Raw genomic sequence first — 25057 nt, 5'->3', positions numbered from 1 at the left:
ACGTGAAGTGAGTGTTCTTCTGAAATAAAATCCTCTCTTGTCTGTATTCAAAATCTGAATTGCAGACATATTTTCAGACATTTTTACATTCAGAAATAGTAAACAAAAAGCTATCGTAGCTAAAAGTTGAATATGAAATTTAAATTCAATATTTTTGTTAAATTTATTTCCGCAGTTTATTGAACCGTGATTTGAATAACAAATAACAATTCTGGAATCATTTCTGATAACGAAGAATCAAATGACGATTACTTTCTCGATTGATTGAGAGTTTTTGAATACCGAATAAAGGCACAACAAAGTTTGTCGGGCCAACTAGTTTGATATATAAATTCTTATTTTTTGAACCAGCCTAGCGAAACGCGGACTGACCGCTAATTTGGCGTACCTACCGACCCGAATAAACCTCATGTCGTGCGAGGTGTTCTTATGCATATTTAAGCAAAAGGTGTTCTACTTTCACTTTCTACCAATCCAGGAATAAATCCTTGTTCCCAAATTTCCCCGATAATCCAACCAACAGCGAATTGCTTCCTCGTGGCAGTGAAAAGGGGATACCTACATGTAAATACACAGGGAAAACTCACCCGAAAAAGGGGGGACGACAACGACGGACTGTCTTCGTTGCCATCGTCGTCGTCGGTCGTTTGTTGCTATTCTGTCGGTTAGCCAAAAAGTGGCGGTTGTTTTGCCGAGGTGTTTGCTGTGGTAACCAAACCACGTTTTGTCGAGTGGCGGTTCGTATTGTAAGAACACTTCTTACCCAGGTACTTGTACTATAGTGCTACGTGTTTCTTCAATCAGTTGGAGCGGTGTGGTGGGCGAAAGTGGGTGCAAAACAACAATCGGTAAACCGGGAACACACACCCCCATTGTTGTACTAACTTGAGAATCGTGTGACACTACATGGCAAGGGCATAGGTTCAGGAAGGAAGAAAGCGCGGAGGATGAGTCCCCCCGGGGAAAAGTCGGAGGGAAAGGATATCTACCTTGAAGGTGGCGATAGCTTGTACAGATTTCGTCTACCTTAGCTAGCGCACAGGTGTGAGTGGAGAAAAATAAAAGCTAAACGATACAAGTGATAAGGAAGATAGTAGATTTCTTCGTGTAGCATTTTCTTTTTGTGTATACATTGCCAACCGACGACAGAAGCCAGAGTCGACGAATAACCTTTTCCGAAGCGAAAATCTCTGATACGATTTGCCAACCAAACCAGTAGATCCTCGACTGTCTTCCAATCCGTACGTTATTCCCAGTTGATGTACCGCGGTCTCGGTTGAAGGATGCACTAACGGATGCTGGGCACAAAGTGTATTTGAAGCATAGTAAAGAATCTGTTTCCCGCGCTTTTGGAAAGAAAGATAAGATAAGATTCGCATTGAGTGTCAAGGTTCGAAAATTTAAAAATAATTACCTAGGTACATACTATATCGCGATAATTTCGGATTCGCTGATGGTGTGAGGAAGTGGCGTTACATTGTTTTATAAAGTGGCCAATAATCATTAATCACTAGGCTGGTGGTGGCGCTAGAGAGTTTGATATATTCCAATACGTTATTCACCAGACAGCAAACCGCAGGGAGATTAAAAACAGTTAACGGTAGATTAGCGAAAAACATCTCATCGCTGAACGGTATGTTTGTTTGTATTTTGGTTATTCTATTCACCTAATCATTGTCGCTTAATCACTTTGAAGCTGCAGCTCATTCTGGATTATACTATAGTTCTTTTGTGTGTATCATCCGAACTATTTTTTTTGTTTTGTTGCTTCATAGCATATGAAATACTTAGATTTCCGAACATTTTTGATTTTGAAAAACACGTAGGCTTTTCAGTATATTTTTATGGAATAATCTAGCCAAATATCTACATTTTTTAAAACACAAAATTTGAGCTTAGAATAGAAAAATTGTGAAATATTCCATTTTTTTTACTAGTTTTGCTCCTTTTACCAGGGCTGAAGCATTTGACAACTGTTTGTCAGACACCTGTTATCACTGTGGATTGTTGAGTTTTTTCAAACATTTCACTCAAAAAAAGTTTAAAAAATATAAATCGATTTGGTTTGGTGTCAATTTTAGTAAACCCTGTCTAAAGAAGGGCCAACATAAATCTGAATAAAGATTTTGGAAATGCACTGTTTTTTGAAAAACCTTATCAACTCAGAGAATCCATTTGTATGTTGAAATGACCATGAATAAAATTACTTAAATTTAGCCCAATATGGTTTTATGTTTTCGAATATATTTCTCACAACTCTGCACCAAAATATCCGTTTTTCAAAACTTTCTATGGTAGCACAAAGGCCTGGGGTGAAATTATGAATCTTATTAGATTTGAGATACTCGTTTCGAGTTTTAACTCGAATCGAAATAGAATCGGTATAACGTATCTCATTCAAGTTCTAAATTTTAACGTACTAAATTTCGAGTAAACCGGGTAGTAGATCATCTCGAAATGTTCCATTCGAATCGATCTCGTTCAAGTACGGTAATGCCAAAGTCGGTCGAATCGAACGAAACTCGATTGTTTCGAGTTCCGTAATGCCGCCCCTGCTTTTCCTGTTGGAAAATATTCTCGAGAATCCAGTTGTTCCTTCAAGATGAAAACAGTGTAGAAAAGTAGCACTTTCCGACACTGTTTTGAAAACTGTACCGAAAGAACTACTTCTCGACATTGTTTTTTTTAGCAATTTTGATTGCTGGAAAATCCAGCAAATTAAATTGCTGGAAATCCAGCAATATCAATTGCTGGAAACCAGCTGTCTCTATTGCTAGAAATCAGCATTTTTTTCATTAAACATCCGGATTTTTTTGGATTCTAAATTAGATTTTATATTAAAACCCCCATGGTAGTCATATTTATAAAAATAAATTTGCTGGTTAATTTTTCTTGAGCGACATTTATTAAATTTTTTAAAACAAAATTAAATAATATCTGCCAGTGGGTTTGCCGCTTCTCGGTAAGTATTGGACATCATTGCTCCATCTGAAATAAAAATAAAAGTTATTAAATTCTTTATCGAAATAAATTATTTCTTCGAAAAAAATATACCTTTGGTTTGAATGCTTCATCACTAGGAGTCATAGACTTTTCGCGCGCAACGAAAAAATAATGAACCAAATGATAACCCAAAAACAAATCCGACTTTGACAGATCGATTGCTGGTTTTTTTTAGCAATGAAGATCAAGTGCTGGAAAAATCAACAAGACGGAGAATGTTTCAAAAATCAAAAATTGGTCTAGTAGCGAGCTATAAAACTTTATTTGTTACTTGGGAATGTATGGACGCCCTCAAGTTTTCAACGCTTGCTGTGATCAGAATGCAATGCAGAACACAAGGAGAGCAAATATTAACACAGCCGCTGCTACAATTAATTACGGGTATCTTCACTTTAACGGGCTTCTAAACATATTTGAAAAAAGTTAGTGTAAATATCACAAACTAATGAAATTAATAGATATTCTTTGCACGAGTTTAATTGAGACGAAAAGAAACGTATAAACATGACATGAAGCTCACCGTGGTTTCCTGTAGGGAAGAATGACATCAAAAGGGTCAATTCCCAGAAAAAACCGTGGTTTCCTTAGATAGCTTAAAGGGGATGGTCAAAATTTGGTCAAGGGAAAACGCGTGTAAATCGGTGAAATCGTTTATTTAAAAAATCAAATTAAATTTCTTTTTCAAGTTTAATAAGTATAAAATTCAGGAAAAATATTCAGTTAGGCTTCCGCTTTTCCAAATCCGAATTGCCGGGCCTTACGCTTAACCCCTGCTATCAGATTTTATACAGCTGCCTTGTCCACCTTCTTCGCCGCAGAAAGCCAGAACTGCTGCTCGTCCTTAGCAGTTTTTTTGGTCTTCTTTAGGTTCCGCTTGACAATAACCCAGTATTTCTCAATTGGGCGGAGCTCTGGCGTGTTGGGAGGGTTCTTGTACTTGGGAACCATCTGCACGTTGTTGGCGGCGTACCACTCTATGGCCTTTTTACCGTTATGGCAAGATGCCAAATCCGGCCAAAACAGTACGGAAAAACCGTGTTTCTTCAGGAAAGGCAGCAGACGTTTATTCAAACACTTTTTCACGTAAATTCCTTGGTTGACAGTCCCGGAAGCTATGAAAATGCTGCTTTTCAAGCCACAGGTACAGATGGCTTGCCAAACTAGATATTTCTTCGCAAATTTTGACAGTTTCATATGTTTGAAAATATCTGCTACCTTTCTTCTTTCTTTTGCCGTATAAAACTCCTGTCCCGGAAGCTGCTTGTAGTCGGCTTTGACGTAGGTTTCGTCGTCCATTACCACGCAGTCAAACTTCGTCAGCATCGTCGTGTACAGTCTCCGGGGTCGTGCTTTGGCCGTCGTATTTTGTTTATCATCGCGATTTGGAATCACTACCTTCTTGTAAGTCGATAGTCCGGCTAGTTTTTTGGCTCGATACACGGTTGTAGACGATACACCCAGCTTATTTGCGGCATCTCGGAGAGAGATGTTATTTTTTTTCCCGGGATTTTCATCCTATTAGGATGATTCATCCCTTGAGAGAGAGGTTAGGGTCTCTTTGTCGTCTCAGCGGCTTTTGCTTTTCGATTTCCCCTCGATCCAGACTTCCTGGCTGTCGACGAACGTTCCCTAATCACTTTAATTACATTTGTAACGGTTGATTTGGCAACTCTAGCGATTTTGCCAGCTTTGCGTGCGAGTAGCTCGGATTTTCGCGATGCGCGAGCAGAATTTTGATACGCTGCTCTTCTTCCTTGGACGGCATTTTAACAACTGAAGAGTGAATTCCAAAATCAAAATAGGAGCAACATTAAATTCTACACACACACACACCTTCAAAATGGGGGGTGTTCAGGTTTTTTAAAAGCAAAATTGAAAGAAATACGTCAAGTTGATATTGACCGAATTTTTGCCCGTATCGCCCTTTATAGTCGCTCGCTTCCTGTTCCCGTCCGACATATTCAAACATGTTCCGATTCTCGGAATTCCTGAATTTGTGCTTTTCACATTTTTCACAAAATATGTTTTCGAAAGTGCGCCAAATTATATTCGAATGAGACTCTACCGGTACACTTCGTCAAAGTTCTTCATATATATTCCGAACCACCAAGCTATAGTTTGCCAAGTTTTCAGTATACACACAAAGTATTTTTCTATTGCCAGTACATTTTCCTAATTTCTACTCGTTTTGTTAGTTAACCTTGGATAGCTTGTTTGAAAATTTAAACCAAATCACACCTACCGGGGCTATATGAACAGATAGGATTTGACCTGTTTTTTTTTAATTTTTATTATAAGAGACGTTTTAACCAACATTTGTTATTCGCATCTTTAACACTAGCGTTTAAATAAATATAATAAATTCGTTCGGAGCTAGAAAAAGAACCATTCGCTTCATCACCAGATTGAATCACAAATGATTATTTCGCAGATTTGTGACTAGAAAAAGATTTGTATTGTCATCACTTTTAAATACATAAATAAACTTTTCACTTTGAATTTGGCAAGCTTTCCGAAACAAAAATGAAAACCGTAGCACGAACGCGACGGCGCGGCGAAAAAAACACAACCGCTCCTGAGCAAAGCATGCTGAGAACTGTTTTCTAGCAAGCTATTGTTAATATAAAATTAGGTATGGTTTTATAGTGCATGGTGATTAGTATGACAAGCATCTCAATGGATCTGTTTTAAATAATCGACTGAATCAAACCGAAAAAAAAATCATAAACTACCAACTTGTACAGAAAATTTACTTAAAAGTTGAGAGTTAAAAAACAGCAGCAAATAGAAAAAAATACCAATCAATCACCGTGCACTGTACACCATAATCTAATATATAAAGATGAGTTGGACTATATATGTTTGTTTGTATGCACCTTATACAAATCCACACCACTTAACCGATCTGCCTGAAATTTGGTACAGAGTTGTAGTTGGACCAGGGTAAGGTTTTAGTAATAGTTCTGAGCCCTTCTCACCCAAGAAATGGGATCCTCCCATACAACTTTCGTTTTTATTCCCACAAACCAAAAGTCATGGCACCCATTTTGGCACCCGATTTTCATTTCATTTGGTGGGGTTATTTTTACCATCACCAGGGGCCGGGCATAAGAAGCAACCATCCAGAGTTCACGTGTACTGGATAGCAAATCTAAGCCTGCTAATGATTGAAAATTTCAGAGCGACACTTTTGGCGGGATTTTTCTTTCTACTGTTCGTAGCATGGGGCACAAGCACAAGGTTTGGATGAAATAATGAGCCCAAAGCTAAAAAACCTTTTTGACTTAGGTAAGTGCTGAAAACAAATGAACCGATATTCATAATTTCCAGGTTTTTAACATTTTTACATTTTCGAAATTTATATAGAGAAAAAAAAAAAATTATTTCTGAGTTATAAGTTGAGCTGCGATTTCAAGTTTTGAGCCGTCGGGGAATTGGAATGTAGGGTAAGAAAATTGAACGTGCATTATCTGGAAAAACTTAAAAGCAAATCCCACGCATACAGCTTTTCAGTAATTAAATCTGAGGTTTTTATTTTTAAACTACTCAATTTTATTGGACAATTTATAACTTTTGAGTTGAGTTGATCATCAATGTGTTGAATTCTACCATCCAATTATGAGAAAACATAAACTGTTTAGTACTGCGAATTCAAACAAATAATATTAAAGAATTTTTACATTGATCACTCTTCAAGGTAATTAATGGGATTATTGTGTAAAAGTATAGAAAAATTTAAATAGAACTCAAATAAAACCTTTTTCGTAACAGTATCAAACGGGCAATATCTGTTCCAAGATGATTTGTTTTCGATAGGTTCAAAAAACTATTGGAACGTTTAACGTTTAAGAAAAAGTAATCATAATACAGTGTGAAATTAAACAGCGAAAAAGGGAATTGAGAATATGCAAAGTGAGTCTTCAACAAGGTTCCGATCTTTTTGAAAATCTCGAAATTTAAAAATATTTGAATATACCATTGTACAGGGAGATCATCAATCTTGAAAGTTGAATTATCTCCAAAAGAGATTTTCATTAGATTGGGGATAGGGAAGATAAAAGTTTTATCATTTGAAGATAAAAAAGCCAAATCTATTCAAGCATTCTAAAAATTGTTGGTATAACATGTTTTTCGTTATAGGATGTATAATTATTCGAGGGAAATAGTTTTAAACTTCTATTAACACAAACCTCATAACAAAAAGTTTTTCAATTTTAGGAAAACGATCAACACAGTGATTAATCTCAAGCAAAACTTTATAATAATTAACAAAACTTAAAATGTTTACATGGAAAAACATGGGCCAAAATTCTCATAATGATGAATACAAAGCTTTAAAAATTTCGAAAAGTCAAACAACTCATTTTGATCATCAGAATGAGTGGTTTGTCTTTTTGAAATTTTTTATTTATATTTTATGTGAACCCGAGCAACGCCGGGTAAAATCTGCTAGTTTTATATAAACAATAGAATCCATGAAAATTATTATAAAAAATAGATTTTTTCACTAAAACTCCTAAATAGCGCATGCTGGAAACTGGCCAGAGACCAGAGTACTTGAAAAAGAATGAGGATCAAAATCTGTAGGTGGCATTGCGTGACTACTTGAGAAACCAATATAACTCCACATGGAGTCATTTATCATGCCGTGGTGTTAACGATGGTGCATAGATTTAGGGGTATATATAATTAAAAAAAAACGCAATTTTGTACTAAAAATCCGAAATACACAGGAAGTCATCATTTTTCGAAGTCATCCGGGAGAAAGACGGTTTTGTATTTGTTCGAAAACTTGATGAAAGCTGAAGAAAAACTGAAATAATGTGTCACTATTTATAGCAAGTTTGTTAATTGACTTTCGGTTTTTAAAAATGTTAGATAGTCTGCTTGACACTTTGAGTCTTAACTGAACTTTTGGAGTTTTTAAACACTTTTTAGTAAAGAATATACTAAATTCAACTGAACATAACAAACCAGCATTTTATAGAGAGTCTTTGGTTGTATGTAGAAGTTTTTTTTTACTAGAGAAGTAAACTAATCAGAATAAGGAATCAAAAATCCAGGAAACTACTGCTTTTAAGGACTTGCATGCAAATTTAAAATGATTCACATTTTGATTATATAAAATTTTCACAGCCGTTTATAGTCTTTCAAAGATAAATTTGTAATTTGAATAATTCCCTCAAAGGGAGGAGGAATTTGAATAATTTGTTTGAAACTTAAAATCGAATTACAAATTGGTGGTTCAATTTGTCCCCCTGTTCGCTCCCTAAACTACATTCGCATAATCCGGAAAAAAGGTGTAAAATTGTGGCAATGTGTGTTTCAAAATTCACCTGAAAAAAAAAAATTAATTCCAATGAAGAAGACGTTTTTCAGAAACCTTATCCAATGTTCGATTGATAAATGATAGTTAAAGTTGCAAACCATAAATTAAGAACAAAGGTTTCATGAAAAAAAATTATAAAGTTCTGTTGTTGAACGATAAACACAAACCACAATTTTAAGTCATTGATTGATAAAAAAATTTGACCGCCATGCCGACCGCAGCGCGTGTTTGAAACGGCAGTAATGATATGACATCTAAAAAAAATAATAATACTATTCATACAACAAAACAACACAACCGTTTAAACGATGAACAATCGCTACATTATAGTAGCGTTAAACGAAAGTGTTTTGCAGCTATTAAGCGTTCGAGGATTTCCGGACGAATGTTTGCAGGTACCTGTAGTGAATTTGAAAGTTATTGTTTTGTTTATCCATTGAAGTCATTTAGGCAAATTGTGGCAAACAACTGTTTTGCGTTGATACGAAATCAAAACACGAGGAAAATATGGTAAAAATAGTAAAGATTTAGGTTCTGAATTCTTATCCGGATTTATGGTTCTCTACTCTGATTCTGAATCTTAATTATTTATGTTCTTCAATGTTGGTTCTGAAGTCTGATTCCAAATTTTCATAGCAAAGTTATGTATAGCATACAAATCCTTAACTTTCAATCATGTTACTGTTTTCCTATCTCTTCTTTCGTAAAGTTAGTTCTCATGTATCGTGTACCGTAATCCGGGGTAATATTGATCACCTTTTTCGAAATTTTTCGATTTTTTTTTCTGTTAAGGGGAATGTGGCATGTTTCATATTTTTAAAACCAGTACTGGACTCCTATGAATGTAAAACATGGTTGCAGAAATTTATTAGACTACTTTAAATTTGATTTAAAAATTGATTTCTCTTCGATTTTGAATCTGATGATTTGGGGTAACATTGGTCAGTCTCTAATTTTGACGGTATTTACGAGTTTTCTTGATCATAAAGGATACAAAAGACCTTAATAATATTTAAAAATGCTTGTTTATAAATTTCACTTTGTTTTTCAACGTTTTCTTTCAAAGACATTAATAATCGGAAAAAGAACTATTATGGTGCATACATTCAGGGGCAAAAATTAAATTAATTGCTAAATAGTTTGAGCTACAAAATACAAATGAAATTTTACCTTTTCACATTCCCCTAGACCCTCCCACTATTTTCATTTTAATTTTTATCTTGAAAGTTTATAATTTGATACGGTTTCTACCCATTTTTCCAATACGGGCTTACTCTTGGAAAATGTCTTTATTTTTCAAATATAAAAAATTTATCACTAAATGACTACAAAAAAGCACGATAAATGTACACAATGATCCGGAAATCAATCAAAATAAACTTTCAGGATGCGATTCTTGTAGGAAAAAATCTTATTTAACACTGCAGTATTACCAATCATCACAGCGTCGGCAGATTGTCATGCAAACGCTTCGGTAACTAGATTTATACATGCAAACTAAAGTTAAATGATATGGTTACAAGACGACGCAAGGCGACGTCTATCAGAGGTGATTGAGATGCCTGCTGATAGATTCTGAACGTCGATCACTCAGTTAACATTGGTTACTTGACTACAGACTTTTGTTGCTTTTTGTATCGGTGAAGCTTTCAATCAGTTTGCTATCAGACGTCCAGAAGAGAAGATGAATGTATGTAATGTAATGAGCTGACAGAAACGTTACCAGTGCTACCCCCTAGAACCGGAGTGCCCGGGGCAATTGCCCCCATTCCCCCCCCCCCTTCCCCTCCCTTAATCCTGCCTTGCACATTTATCTGGGATTACATTTGCCTTTAACATTTTGAACCTACAAAATCAAAATCTTTTATATCTCGTATCTGGCAGTTGGCACACGGGTTGGAAGGTTATGAAAGTTACCGAAAAAACACCGTCAATCAGTTATCTTCCCCTTTCCACCTAGTAGGGCCTCGGTGCATTTGAACCGCAGTAATTCTAAAAGTAATTTCAGTACCTATAAGGTCGTTAGAACGATGCATAACAATTTACAGGTTAAAAACTGACATAGTAACTTGGGGGAAGAATAAAGAAATGACGGATGATAGCTTTCAAGAGCCGATCAGTAATCATACCTATCAATGCTGAGTGTGGAAGGCTATGGACGTTGGAGGCGCCTCTCATTGCTGAGATACTCGAATGCTACTGGTATAAATTTGTTTTCACTCCGAAGCAACGGCGCTGTGTATTGGATATCAACACGATGCTAACTTAGTGACGAACGTTTCAATCGCACTAGCAACGAACGAAACAACATGACTGCTTTGCTTTAATCATCGAATTCTATTTGTCAGCTATCATTGAAAATGAGCGATTTCCAAAACACTGAATGTACATATACAAAGAAAAAAAGTTGTTCTTTCACTTCCAGCAACTTGTTTGCATCTAAATGCTTTTAGGTATCATCAGGCAAGCTGTTTGTTTTCGAGTCCTAGAAAACATAGATATTTGAGGATTTTTAAATTGAATTTTTACTAGTAGAAAAAAATTCAAATACAAACCAAATTTTGGCTATTTGATACTCATTACATAGGCTTCCAAATGTTGAAAACAGTTTTCAAAAATTCAAACTTTAGACTGAGTTATTGATGATAATGTGCAAAAGTTAATTGTTGGTCAAAATTACCCCGGTGATCAAAGTTACCCCGTTTTACGGTATTATCAATGCTTTCTGATTTTACTCCACGTGGAGGGTGAACCCAATCAATCGCCATAGAGAAAACTGAATCAGTCATTGCAATGATCTATTTGGCCATTAATGGGATTTCGGTAAACAAACAAATTCTTCCAGCAAGTGCATCACACTTACCGATAGGTAAACAGACATAAACTATTTAATACATCAACTTGTCGACTCAGTTTATTTTATCGGCGGTATCCCAATTGCACCCGACAGAGTCAACTGAATGTTGCCCCAACTGAGTCGTTCTCAAATATGGATGGAAGAGTTACCTTCATCTCTTGCACAAAAATACTAACTATCAGCCGGATGGAAACTTTCTCGTGTCGAAATAGCTAGTTTTTCCGGGGTGTATTGCCTCTTTCAACAGTCATCCGGAGTTTTACTTTTGTTCGCGTAGATGACAAATCCGTCAATCTGCAAACACCACATCTTCGTCAAAGAATAAACGAACGCAGCCAAGAGTGTCGCCATTGCTAAAAATAAACAGACAGCCTGAAATAAGTTTGCAATGGTTTGAAAAGGAAATAGTAAAACTAACTTGGTCACAAGTTTTTCAATTCCGAATGACGGCCCCACATTGATGCGAAAAACAGTGAATGAAAAAGAAGCTCGATAAAAAAGTTAATAAGAGATCTATGTATGTACATAAAAAAATTGTAAAATTTAAATAACAGTTTTAAATGAATTTTTTTTAAATATGAGTTTCTACAATCATTTTTATTTAAGATTTTACCCTGCATTTCGAGTAAAAATTTGAACACTTTTTGTTGGTTCAGCTCAATGTGAAAACATACATTTGCACAAATGTACATATCTACATATGTAGACAGTGCGCTCTACCGGAGTTCATCGGGGAAGTACATTTCTGCCTATGGCAAAAATCAAGTCAACCGACGTTGGTTGTTCTGTGGATGCAAATAAGTAAAGTTTGCAATATTGCACAGATTTTGTAGGTCAGAAGAATGTATGTTTGGCTACGAATGATTGCGTCCGGAAGGATGAGTTTCCCGTTTCCCCTCGGGGATCTAGTGACAAGCTGAAAAATTCTTGTCGTTGGGAAACCATCTCTGTCTGCAATATTTTTATATTATTTTGATTAAGTTGAAATTGATCAATTCTGCTTACCTGAGAAAAATGTGAGAATGCCGATAAAATTTACACAGCAAAACTAATTGAAACTTGAAAGTATTTTAAACGAAAGTACATTCGACACGTAATAGATTTCTTACTAAAACTCTCAATTTTAAACAAGAATATCTGCTACCTGATGTACCAAAATCAAAGTTCAGTCTTCTCAGTTACAAAGTATTCTGGAAAAAAATGAATTCATATATATAAATTTAAAATTCAGATATTCAAGTTACTAATATTATTATTAATTCCGATTGATCGTACAATCGTTGGTTAGGATTTACAATTTATGCATCAAATCCAAATCTTTTAAACGAACGCCTTTGCGTTCAATAATGAGCAAAATAAGCGATCTATTATGGAACTGACAACAACAAAAAGTAAAACCCATTTCCATGAGTATGGCTTGGTTTTCTCCTTCTTTTTATGTGTACTATCATTAGGGAAAATCTGTAACATAAACAGACCGTTTTGTGCTGATGCGAAAGTGATTTGTCGAGTCTTTATAGCTGCTATCTGTTCCAAAGAACGACAAATGTTTGTTGGTCGTACATGCCTAGCATCCTTAAATCCCATCCTTGCGATGTGTCCGGGTGGAAGTCGGATTTTCCTCGAGATTTTCCTTGTATTTTTTTTTATCTCTCTCCTTTAAACTTACAGAGTCTTGTCTATGTGGTAAAAGTGTAGCATTCTCGGTGGCTATACCTTCGTCAATGCAATCACAGATAAGTAGATAAATCAAGATGGTTGAAAAATTGTTTTAAAATCGGAGTTAGCCTTTCACATAATCAACTCAGGTAAAGATACTTGGTCAAACTGTTTCTGAGATCCAGATTGTCTATAATCTGAAAGTACATCAGATGAAATGAGCATTCCATTCCAAATAAACATATTTACTTAAACGCTCGAGCTATTTTCCATTCTTGGAAAGTTGTTAGAAATAAGAATTACCGATCAAATATCATACATACTTAGAATCTCAAAAAAAATCATTAAAAGAGGTTACATGTTACAGTTAATTTATTAAGTTGAAGTAAATCGACAATTTGATTTTTTTTTAAATTAAAATAAAACAAACGACTGATTGCTTTGAAGCGAAACATCTAGTGGCTCCAGAGAGTGTCAAACGTGTACATTGCATTTTATCAATTTCGGTTCGTTAGTTCGAGTTGACAAAACATCAACCACGAAGTAACAAGCGTAAAGAAGAGAAAATTCCTTCAAAGCGAACCGTCTAGTGGCTCCAGAAAGTATTAAGCACTTATGTAGAATATTGAACAAATAAATTGCCCCCCGTACTGTTCCGACGCAGTCACGACGCAGCGATTTGACACCGACACAACAATGAAATATCTACACAAACATGAATTTTACCTTGCACTTTTTCACACAGCATACAACAAAAAACCAAAAATTAACACTATTAGAATCAAGAGTGAGGAAAATCGGACGAGTTGTAGCTGTAGCTTGTAAGTGACATGTGTTTATTTACTTCAATAAAATTCACTTTCTAAACCTAACTCACGCGTATCGTATTTCTACACCACCGAAATTTCGTTTGTAGGGGAGATAAAGGCATATTTAATTATAGAGAACAGCTATAATATGTAAATTACATAATTGTTTCGTGTTCGAACACTAAAATTGTCTATTTCCTAGTTGGCTGAAACTTGAAAAACTAGATAAAAACGTTTAAAAATGCATTTTAAAAATTTTTGTCTAAAGCTGAAAACCAGTCACTGTAGGGGCATAATAAGAACCCTCCATGGGGCAGTATAAGCACCATTCATCGGAGCACGATGAGCGTTTTCTGCCTGGGAATCTAGCAGCGAATTCAACTCGAAGAAGTCTGGTGAGCCGTAGATCCATCGAACAAAGCAATTCCAAAATAATCTAAGTCTGTTTGTAGAATACAAACATTTCACACACGCTCATACATTATGATTCTGGTGCTTTGTTTGGCGGAAGATGTTACTAGCAGTATAATGTAACAATATAAAAAACGATCATTAATGGAAAATGGAAAAAAAATAACCTCGAACAAAAATCAAACTCTAGTTTTTTGATTACTTCCCCTACACCTCACCAATAGGCCACATCGTCAGATGTAAACTAGTCAAGCTGTAGCTCTATAATTCAGTTGACTACATCGATTTGAATTCGCTGCTAGAATATACGGCAGAAAACGCTCATCATGACCGGATTAAAAGTGTTCTGTTCGCCCCGAGCCAACAAATTTCAGTAAAACGTGTTTTAAAATTTATCAAAGTGAAAAATCAAAAATTTAATGATGGTGAAAATTTAGAAACAATGTGTACATCATGTTGCAGTGCGTACATTATAGATCAGGATGATTTAAAGATCATAAGAGCTCATTTCGTGGGGATCAATAATTATATTATTTTCGTCACTCGAGAACCTTGCTGGTATTTTTTAATGATCTCTATAAAAATGATAAGGAGATTCCTTTTTTGTGAAAAATTAATACAATAGGAATTTATTTAAGAAAATACGTACTTTTGTTGAAAAGAGGAGTGCTTTTTATGCCCCGGGTGCTCGTTATGCCCTTATCTCCCCTACATGGCCTTGATTGATGACCGAAGTTGATTGCGGCTTACTCGAAATTCGATAGCCGTTTGGAACTCAATCCGTCGGAAACTAGAAAAGAAATTCTACGTCCGTACACATACAATTATAAAATTTGGCATTAATTTACTAAACAACATCAACCAATATTGAGGGGGTATCAAACCGTTTGTGACTGTATTCAAAATTTAGTTAAATTCATAGGTTTCTTATGAATATAAATAGTCTGACACAGTTGGTTTTTAGCTAAAAAACTGAAAACATATTTTAAGCGCGTGCATAATTTTGCATGGCAAATAAGTAAAATGCTAGGAAAGAATCGTTCATAAATGAATCTTTGTAATACCATTACAAGTAAGATACAAGAAATTAATTTTTACTGAATTAGAGAAAGATACGCTGGAAAAATGAAGATTACTAATTTATGCGACCGTTTTCAGTGGAAGCAGAAAGAATATTCCTCAAGTACCTCTACATGGTTGGTCGGCTCCTCCCAAACAACAAAGAGCCGGGAGAAAACAACACTGTTTTCAGTTCGGCTTCCGAGTGTGATCCTCTTTCGCTGATCGTGCTCCACTCGTTATCCGAGTTTGCACGAACTGTAAGTGACTTTTACGGCAAGTGTGAGAGCTTTCGCATCTGAGTTGGAGGAAGAGAATTCTAGCCAAGAGCGCCCTAGTGTTTCAGTCATCCACCTCAGTGTAAATTAAGATAAAAATTATTTAGTCTCCTACCACACAACGTACAAAAAATAACAACAATTTCTTCCCCACTGTTGCATTGCCAGGTGGTTTTGTAAAAAAATCAGGACACCGCGAAGAAAAAAAACAGCTCTTATTAGATTGCATGAATGAAGGCGAAATAACTGTGCTGTAGACACCTTCATTTATGCAACAGAAGATATCAACTTCTTAGCTGGCTTGCAGTTTATATCGAAAAACACCATTTAAATATCATCAGATCTGAAGATTTCCTTCGGTTTGAGAGTTTCATTACAGATTCGTTTGATGTTCTCATCATTTAATCACTGATAAAATTCAACTACAAATTCAATTATAATTCAGATATTATCTCAATAATCAGGACAATTCAGATTTTGAAAATCTGGGACGGACTCTCCAAAATCAAGACAAATCCTTCAAAATCAGGACAATTCTGGCACCTCTGGTTCGAAGAGCAGCGTGTTTGCTTATAAACGTACCAAAAAAAACTGTGTTAGTTCCCAGATTTCTCCTCAACACAATGCGCAATAGATTTTTCCGGAGAAGAAATTCCCTTCATCAGCAGATGTTAATACTCTCGCTCACTCTTATGTGTTGACAATCTCACACTTGACTGCTGTGCGATTTATCTCTCCCCGCACAGCTTGGGGAGGGGAAATTGCACTCTCTTTCACTGGACAAGCCGATCTGAGGAGTTTTGCCATCCATGCCTCTAACTAAATTTGGCGACGAAATCTCTTAGTTCTATCCCCTAGGTTCAAAACTAGATGAAATATAGTTACCAGAATTCGCCAACAAAAGATCTGGGGAAACCGTTTCTTGTGCCTTACAAGCTAGGTTTTTTTTTTTCAAATTTTGCATTTCTTTATTCCTCACTGATATCCAATCAAATATCCAAATTATCATTTTCAGTTTCAAGCAGATGATTCGAAATATACCTAATGACGCTTCGTTAGGAAAAAGTGCATACATTTTAGGGAAATCAGAAATTTTAGTTGAATTTTCCCTTGAAAACCGCTAATGTTTGACCTCTTGTATGTGTGTGTAGCAAAAGCCTTGTATGTCAATATGGTGGGAAGAGTAAAATTTTTTTTTTACAATTAGTTTATTTGAAACGGCTCATACAAGAGTTAAATATATCTCATTGCAGAACGCCATAAACGAAGCTTTAATTTTATTGTTGCAAACTGATTGTGTGAAAATGTCCCATTTTATATAGAAAAAATCACCACCTAAAACATCCTATATGAAGATGGATGAACATCAGTAAGCCTTGATTTCTTTTGGCGCCTTCCTACTCAGGGTGATTTGAATGTTAAAAAATATGGAAATTGGGTGCCATGACTTTTATTTGAAACGAATGAAAACTAAACATTGACTATCAAATTTCGCCAAAACATTAAAAATAGGTATAATCTTTTTGTTGTGTTTTTCTTCGCGCGAAGACGAACACAAAAAAAATTCATGCAAATCGGGTGAACTCTGCAAGAGTTATTCGTGTTCGCTAATATTGGTGCCTCCATTTCTATATAAAAAAAGACAAACATAAATATTTATATATCGTAGTAAACGTATTAAACGAACTAAGCTTTCCAATGGGTTTGTAATACTTTGAAGTTGAGAAAAAGAAGATAATGTATGAAAAAGAAGAAAAGCAATAAACAGATAGAAATTTCATAGTATTTGGACGCGATCTTTTTTTGTCAGCTAGTGTCAGGGCGGGAACTTAGATTTTACTCATGTTTTTTGGCCCATTTACTATGAGAGATTTCCATCCAAGCGAGCGCAGCAATAAAAACATGCCACAATCAAAATTTGTCGTGATATGTCAAAAAAACGATCTAAGACAACTAGTTTCGTTCAAAACAAGCAGAAAAAATCATTGAAAAAGATACGAAAGTATTTTTGTCCGCTTGCTTGTTTGGGGATATTCTATGTTGTGTTGTCTTCAGGGTTTGGTGTTTCTAAAAAACGGTAAATATTATGCGGTCAGGAAAAAATCTAAATAAATGACGCCAATAATCTAGCACTTTAACCTACTAGTGACGTCCCAGTCATTCGGAATTCTTGAAACATTCCATTCATAGTCTAGTTACTATAGTAAATTATAGTAAAAACATTCTCGAGACACGTGTTAGCAACCATATTTTCGTATTATAGTGAAACCTGAATAAGCTAGAAACCTCTATGAGTGAAAGAACTCGTCAGGTCCCGACATTTTTATAGCACAAAATCTTCATAAGCGAGAGTCAAAAACCTTTATAAACGAATATTTTTTCCCTGGTTGTACTGAGGAAATCATAGAAGGAACATTTCCTAACTGATATCAAATTGATTTGATACCAAGCTGACAATGTAATAACAAGAGAAACTGACGTCATGCTACATCGAAATTGGTGTTTACTCATAAATTAACAGCAATCACACTTCCAGACAGTTTCTCTTTTACACCCACACAAGCAGCGAGAATAAAAACCTTGGCATGTCATTTACATAGGGTTTTTCTTTTTCATAGTTTCAAATATATTTTTTTCATTGAAAAAAAAAACAATAATAAAAAAGTTGTTTGAGATTAGTCGTTCAAACGAACAAGTATAAAAAGTCAACTATATAAACTTTGCCTTGTTATACACTTTACAGAAAAATATTATTGAATTCGTACACCTTTTATAATGGACATATGAATTAAACTCTCCCATACATCGTTCAGTCAAAATATAATAGTAATTACTTCCTGAGGAAGTACATCCTCAGAAAGTAATTACTAATATATTTTGACTGAACTGGATTTAAGAAAATTTCTTTAAGAATAAAGAATTGTTCCAGATTCTCTTTTAAAATAAACCTGGAAGAATTTCGTTAGTAAAAAAGCGTCGCTAGTCCAACTTGTCCAATTTGGTTTACTGACTGATATTACACATTATATCATCACATTCATATGGCATATACTGTTAACATTAGAATAGTTAAATTTGCAACTCCGTACAAAATGTTTGTTATTTATTCAAAACTAATTTTGGTTTTCAAAAGCCCTGTTTTTCCTATGAAAAAAACAGTGTTGAAAACTAACTCTTTTCGATACAGTTTTCGAAACAGTGCTTTTTGTTGACGCTGTTTTGATTTAAAAGTAAACACTAAAACCGTTTTTCCTGGTCACACAAATCGGTTTTAGGGTATTTTTCTGCATGCCAAAAAATTGTGTATGCAATTCGTTGCAAAACTCGTTTTTTTCATTACTCGTAGTTATACAACTTGGCGAGCCTCGTTAGATATGTTTACGTCTCGTGCTGAAAAAATCCACTTTATGCAATTCGTTGCCTAATAGCATTTATGCAACAAGTTGGATAATTACGTCTATTGCTGAAAAAATCGAGTTTTGCAACGAGTTGCATACATAATTATGTGCAATACCGCAAACTACCCTTCGGAATCAAGTTCTACAACCTGAAGAAACAGATTGTAGCTAGCACTTTTTGACCCTTTTTGAGAACTGTATCAAAAATAATTACTTTTCGACATTGATTTTTTTGGTAGGAAAAGCATGCCTTTTCAAAACAAAAATTTCTTATGAAAAACAAACATTTTATTGCGAAGTTGTAAAAAAAATCATCACAATAATATTCAGCATAACTAACGCTGACTATTTGAAAGTAAAATTTTACTATTCTATCGGAGGAGCACTTCAAAAAGCCATTAGAAAAATCAATTCGAAAGTAAGCAATCCATTTGTCCTTCGTCGCCTGAATGATGTGTCACACATAAGAACAGAATCCTTGGTCGAGAAATAGGTTGAAGAGATCGAATGAAAATGCTACGGGGAAAACGGAAGTAACAGCCTGGCAGCTTATTTTATTATTCGGTCTTCCCTGCGACATTCGTCTCGTATATGTGTGCCATGCCAGCATCCAGCAAGCAATGGCAATGATGGGATGTTTAAGCACCATCCATCCCATTGAAAGCCCATCCATCCCATTTCCTTCAGCTGAGGTCCATTGAAGGGAGAGCGTCATCTGTCTGGTGGCTGCCACTGGCTGATGTATATGTACTAAATTTTAATGATTGCTACAGTTGAGATTTCCGCTACGGAGCACGAATGCCATTAATTTTATCCTTTGAATGGGATTTGAATTTGTCTACTGCTGACAGAAAGGAAGACATTCGACAGCATCCCTGAATCATGATGATGTAATTTAACGACTTTTTGATATTCGTGGATTAAATGGATTTTCTCGAGTCTGATAAAATGTTTCATTTTGCCTTTCGGCTGTTTTCTCTACCGTGTTTTGAAATTTTAAGAGCTAATGAAATAGAATAAACTTATCACTGCCACTGTCATTAGAATATTTCGAAGAAGATTTTTTAATGTGTTATCAAGTGGAAATTAATATTCTGCTCAAAAGGCCTATGCTCGAAAAATACTGTTTTTTGTGAAAAACTTTCGATTGCGTCTATGGGATTTTTTGAACAAAGTTTGGTGATAATCTGTCAAGTAGCTTATAAATAAGAAGAACATATGGGTATAGACAACAAATTTTAACCCCATTAAGGCCATCTTTCTCACTTCCAATTAGTCTTATTTTTTTAAGTATAATTTTCAAATAAAATTTGATTGCAGGTAAATTTTTGCTAGTCAAAAGTTAATTTTTAATTCTTCTGAGAAGTTTCTTAATGACATTGCGTTTATTTGCTCAATGGGAACGATACGGTTATCGGAGGGCACTTACTTCTTATCTCAGCCCTTGAAAGGCGTGCTTGATGAACGAGCACATCCATTAGAAGCGGAATCAGGAATTAATATCACGTTGGATGTGCTTTTCGTGTTTTTTGCCGTGGTTTCTGGGAAAGGTGCATAAGATTTAATTCTGAATCAATTTAAAAAATCGACTCTATTGTCAAAATTTGCAAGTTAAAAGGGTTTTTCAACAAACCTATTCACTAAGTTTCGATTTAACTATTGTATTTTCAAATAGATAATCTTAACAGGGTTTTCAGGATTTAGAACAAATACTTTATATCCTCTTAAGGTTCGTATCTAGAGATTGGGTTTTTAAATTTGGCGCATCGCTCATTTGTGAAAAACATTGTTATCATGTGTTATCGATGCTTCCGCAAAATTTCTTATCTCTACCCTTCCAGAGAGAAAACAATAAACAATTATCTGAAGTACAAGTAGGTTTACTTTCTTCTCAAGTTTTAACAAATATTTATTAGCGGAATGATATTTTCATTGTTTCTTTAAATTTCCTTTGAAATCATTTTGTGCATTTTACCGACCGGATATAGAGGTCATTAGAGCTGTACAAAATATTCAATAGGTTCAAATTCGATCACTGGACTAATATTTCTTTTGTTTCAGTGATAAAAAATAATAAAATTTATTCTGTAAACACTTTTATTTTATTTGAAATTTGAAACAAAAGGTATTTTTTATGAGCATATTCACGGCAGAAAACTTTAATTAACGTTTATTTCATTAAAAAATAGAGTCCTTTTGATAACATTTCGATGACCTACAGATGACGGAGTTGAAGAATCTTTTAGAAAAAAAAAAGTTTTTTTTAATCTGAATAGGTATATGATGTAAAACACAATCGTTATTTTAAATATTAAAGGAGAATGGGCAATTTGGTTTTGGATGTACACGGATGAGTAATAAACTGTTCGAAAAATCGTGAAAACAGAAACAAGAAAAAGTTATGACGTCAAAAAAATCTATCGTGGGATAAAACAAGTTATGTATTGAAGAAGTTGTAGGTACTTATTCGAAGAAAAAGCTAGCTGACATTTCTGTCACTCTTTTCTTCGAAATAATACAAATTCTTATATCCATAATTTTTTTCTCTCTTGGTAGATTTTTTTGAACCAATGGTAACTTTTTCTTGTCTCGTCAAGATCTTTCGAACTGTACACTGCTTAACCTTGTACATCCGAAAACCAAATGGCCAATTTCCAAATCTTCTTTGTTTTATAACTCTTTTTTATCACGGTAGATTTTTCTAACCCCATAGTGATTTTTCTCGTCTCGTCAAGATTTTTCGAACCGTATTTTGCACATTCGTGTACCGGAAAACCAAGTTTCATACATTTTTGCCCAGTTCCTTTGACTGGAACTTTAAATGTGGAAAAGGAAACTAAAGACCGTGATTGAACCCGGGGGGTCGGATAAGGCTGAAGCTCGGATAACAGAAGCTCGAATAAGCGGGGTTCTTCTGTATTTATATTTCAATCAATGTATTTGAATTTACATGAATATATTTATATTTACAAACAGAGAAAATGAAACGATTGCTGTTTTAAACACAAAAGTCTATTCTATTCTAATTTGTTTATTTATAGAGGATTTTACACACAAAAGTCATCGCCTACTTTCTCCCAAGTCACCGATCGAGTTGTTATGGCGAGTTGCTCCTTTAACAATAAAATATTTAAGTGTGCTTAAACTAGCACAAATCAACTAGCACCCAATCATGAGCGCTCTTGAAATTTGAAACATTTTAAAAGGATTGCTTTCGCTTCAATAAATCGTTTATCTCTTTTTGTCATGTTTCTATAGCCGCAAACTTGTATCCGGGTTGGATTGTCCCATATAGGCATGTAGACTTTGCACTTACCATGCTGACCCAGCCAATCAGACCGGAATTAAATTTGTTTGGCTGTTGGAGTTCAAGGCATTGTTGTGGGAGCCCTCCCAAATGACAAAAGTGGGGCAGTTACAAAAGAGAGCGAGGCGAGGGGATCAACCGTTTTGTTCGAGGAAACTGCGGTAAAACAAATGGCTGATATTTCAGCGAGTCGTGCTCCAGGTTTGTTCAGTGATATTGCTCAGTTCCTCTTTGGCCTGCAGCTTTCTAAGCAATAGGTACGAGCTAACCGTTTAGATTTCTATCGCCCCTGAATGCAAACTTTACTGGGAGTGGGGAGCATTATTTGATGTCAAAGGGATACTGATGCCTGTTAACGACTATTCTTCCTGCTGCTCCCCAGTCTATAGATGTACATAGGTTGTTGGAAGTGGCTGTTGGGAACTGTATTATCTGAGAGTAAATTTAAATTAATTAACTGCAAAGCAGATAAATAACGAACGGACACAACTGGTGTATTTATGGATATCGGTTTAATTAGAATGGGATATCAATTGAATCACGACAATTGCTTTTCCGCTATTATGGGTGCGCTATTGTAACCGATGATGAAACCGGAGTTCAATTGAGCAGTTAAATGCATTTACAAAAGATGCAAGGGTACTGTAATAAGCTGTATGCTTAATTTAAAAAAAAAACTTGAGAAAATATTCATTAAAATGTGATTTTTTAAAATTATTTTTAATTAATCGTCCCCCAGAAAGGACGGCATCACTGTTCATTTACAAAAATAATTCTACCGTAGAGCAAAAAATTTAAGAATATGTTTAATGACATCGATGCATTACGAAAACTTTTGTTTTTGATTCAAAAAAATATTTTTTGAAACAAAGAATCAATTCTTTGAACTAAATATTTTTGGATTTTGAATTTAAGCAAATACTTTGATTCTGAATAAATGTTAATTGAGCTTATTTCTTTTAAAACAAAGTCAACTTTTTTTGAACCAATGGAAAATGTTTTTAACTTGAAGAAATGATTCCTTTAAATGAAAACTTCAGCCTTTGATTCAAAAGATATTTTGATTTGCCTTGCAAGAAGAATACAAAACCGAAAAATCGAATCAAGTTTGGCCGGTCGTGTGAAAATTTAGGTAAGAGTTAGCTATATTAAAAGGATTCAGGATGAAGTATGGTAAGTATGTTAATTAAAGAGTGAATATCGAAGATTTTCTATAAGTGATTGCGTTTTTACAGAACCAGAGCCGAAGGATGGTTTCCCTGGATGCCTCAACCGAGATGAAAGCTGCGCACGATGACACCGCTCCAAATCCAGCGGTCAGGTCGACAAAAATTTGGACCGGATCGATTTTAGTGAACTAGTTTGTGGCCAAGTGTTTCATCTGTTGTATGTATGTATGTATGTATGTATTTCTACCACCTAGGTAGCAAGGCACAGCCGGTAGCAGCGAGCAACTTTTACTTTACAATTAGTTCAAGATTCATCAACTGGGTATGTTCAAAATGTCTTTGAATGGACTGTTCCAAGGGATATGAAATGTAAGCAGAGGCACTTACATATCAAAGTAGGGATAGGATAGTTTTGTCTCCATCGAAAGAACAAATTAAACTTATCAAGCGTCTGGATCAAGCCGTTCGCGCAAAGCGCTCAGCTGGGTGGGGAGACGGACCCTTCCTCAATTCACGATCCCTTGCTGGTGAGGTAGCCCAATGCTCTCCTCAAGAATCGCTTCAATTGGATGCCCGGATGGCCCTGCCCAAAACCCCATTATGCAACATTTATAGAAAACAATTATATAAAAGTACAAATTTATTTTTACATGACTAAAAAAGTGTAAAATCAGAATAACAGATAATCATTTAATGCGAAATTAGTATAAGTATTGCAGAAAGTTTTTAAAATGCCTAATTGTAATATGGTATTTCATTTATCATAAAACGCACTAAGACTTCGCGATGAAAAGTAAGGAGTAAATATTGACTATAGTTGTCTGAGTTTATTATAATATGTAATGGGGCAGTAAAGCAAGCAAGAGCAAATTTATATTCATTTAATTTATCTGTTTGAAGCTTATATATCGTAAATGAAAAAAAAAATTAGCTAAAAAATAACACGGGGCACATCCATGCATGTAGCTTCATCGTTCACAATTTGGAATATGATAATAATGATGATTAACTTTTTTTATCACATGTTCGGCGAAATGAAACTCGTAAAAAGAATTATTCCAAATTTTATTGTACAGAATATGAAAGAAAGGTATAATGATAATGTTTCCCTAAATTGGAATGATAAGAGATAAATTTAAAGATCAGCCGAAAATCGTATATCCAATTATAATGCATTTATGTGAGTTTTTAAAACATCTTATAAGATGATAATCTGGAAACTTTTATGGAACTTTTGATTGAAAGCAGAAGAGAAAAATTAATTTAATAAAATAAAATTTCTACACATCCATAGTTAACCGACTTTTTAATATTTATTTAGCAAATATAATCAATATTTTTTTAAAATTTTATTGGAAATTTAGATATAGATACTAAACCATATTTTTCGCATTGGTTTCTTATGAACGCCATGTGAAAAATAAAAGTAAAATAAAAAAAGAACAATCTCGCCAAATTCCGTTTCTCTTCAACTCTTCAAATGGGAAACGTTCACACGCCTGCAACCGACAACACGTAACGAGCGCCGGAAATCTCTTCTAAAAACTGTAGATTCTTCTTTTATCCCTCATCGTCGCGCACAAAGAAACACCTCCGGTTTTCGTACACGTTCACGTTCACATTTCATTCAACTTGCATTTTCAGGAAAACAGTCGGCCTACTCCGGCCTTCGAATATAAGAAAAATCTCTCCCGCGATTTAATGCTCTCTTCAATATGGGTTTTGCTGCTGTGTCACATGCGACGGAAGATAATCTGTCGTATTTGATTCAAAGTGAA

At 35.0% G+C, this 25057-nt stretch overlaps 1 protein-coding gene across 4 annotated transcripts in view; it reads left to right on the top strand.

The window, feature by feature from the left end:
* Positions 1-25057, top strand: part of LOC129749162 (arylalkylamine N-acetyltransferase 1) — a 79485-nt gene that overhangs the window by 3469 nt on the left and 50959 nt on the right. Inside the window, exon 1 of one of the 4 annotated variants that reach the window (XM_055744069.1) lies at positions 821-1390. The exons of 1 other annotated variant lie outside the window; for it this stretch is intronic. The gene's annotated coding sequence lies outside the window, so the exon portion shown is untranslated. Of the gene's footprint in view, positions 1-820; positions 1634-25057 lie in introns of those variants that run through there. 2 more of the 4 variants (XM_055744064.1, XM_055744070.1) reach the window with 2 other exon arrangements.

Source organism: Uranotaenia lowii, chromosome 2 (genome assembly GCF_029784155.1).
Source record: "Uranotaenia lowii strain MFRU-FL chromosome 2, ASM2978415v1, whole genome shotgun sequence".
NCBI classification, from domain to species: domain Eukaryota; kingdom Metazoa; phylum Arthropoda; class Insecta; order Diptera; family Culicidae; genus Uranotaenia; species Uranotaenia lowii.
This window is presented reverse-complemented; position numbering and strand designations above follow the sequence as displayed.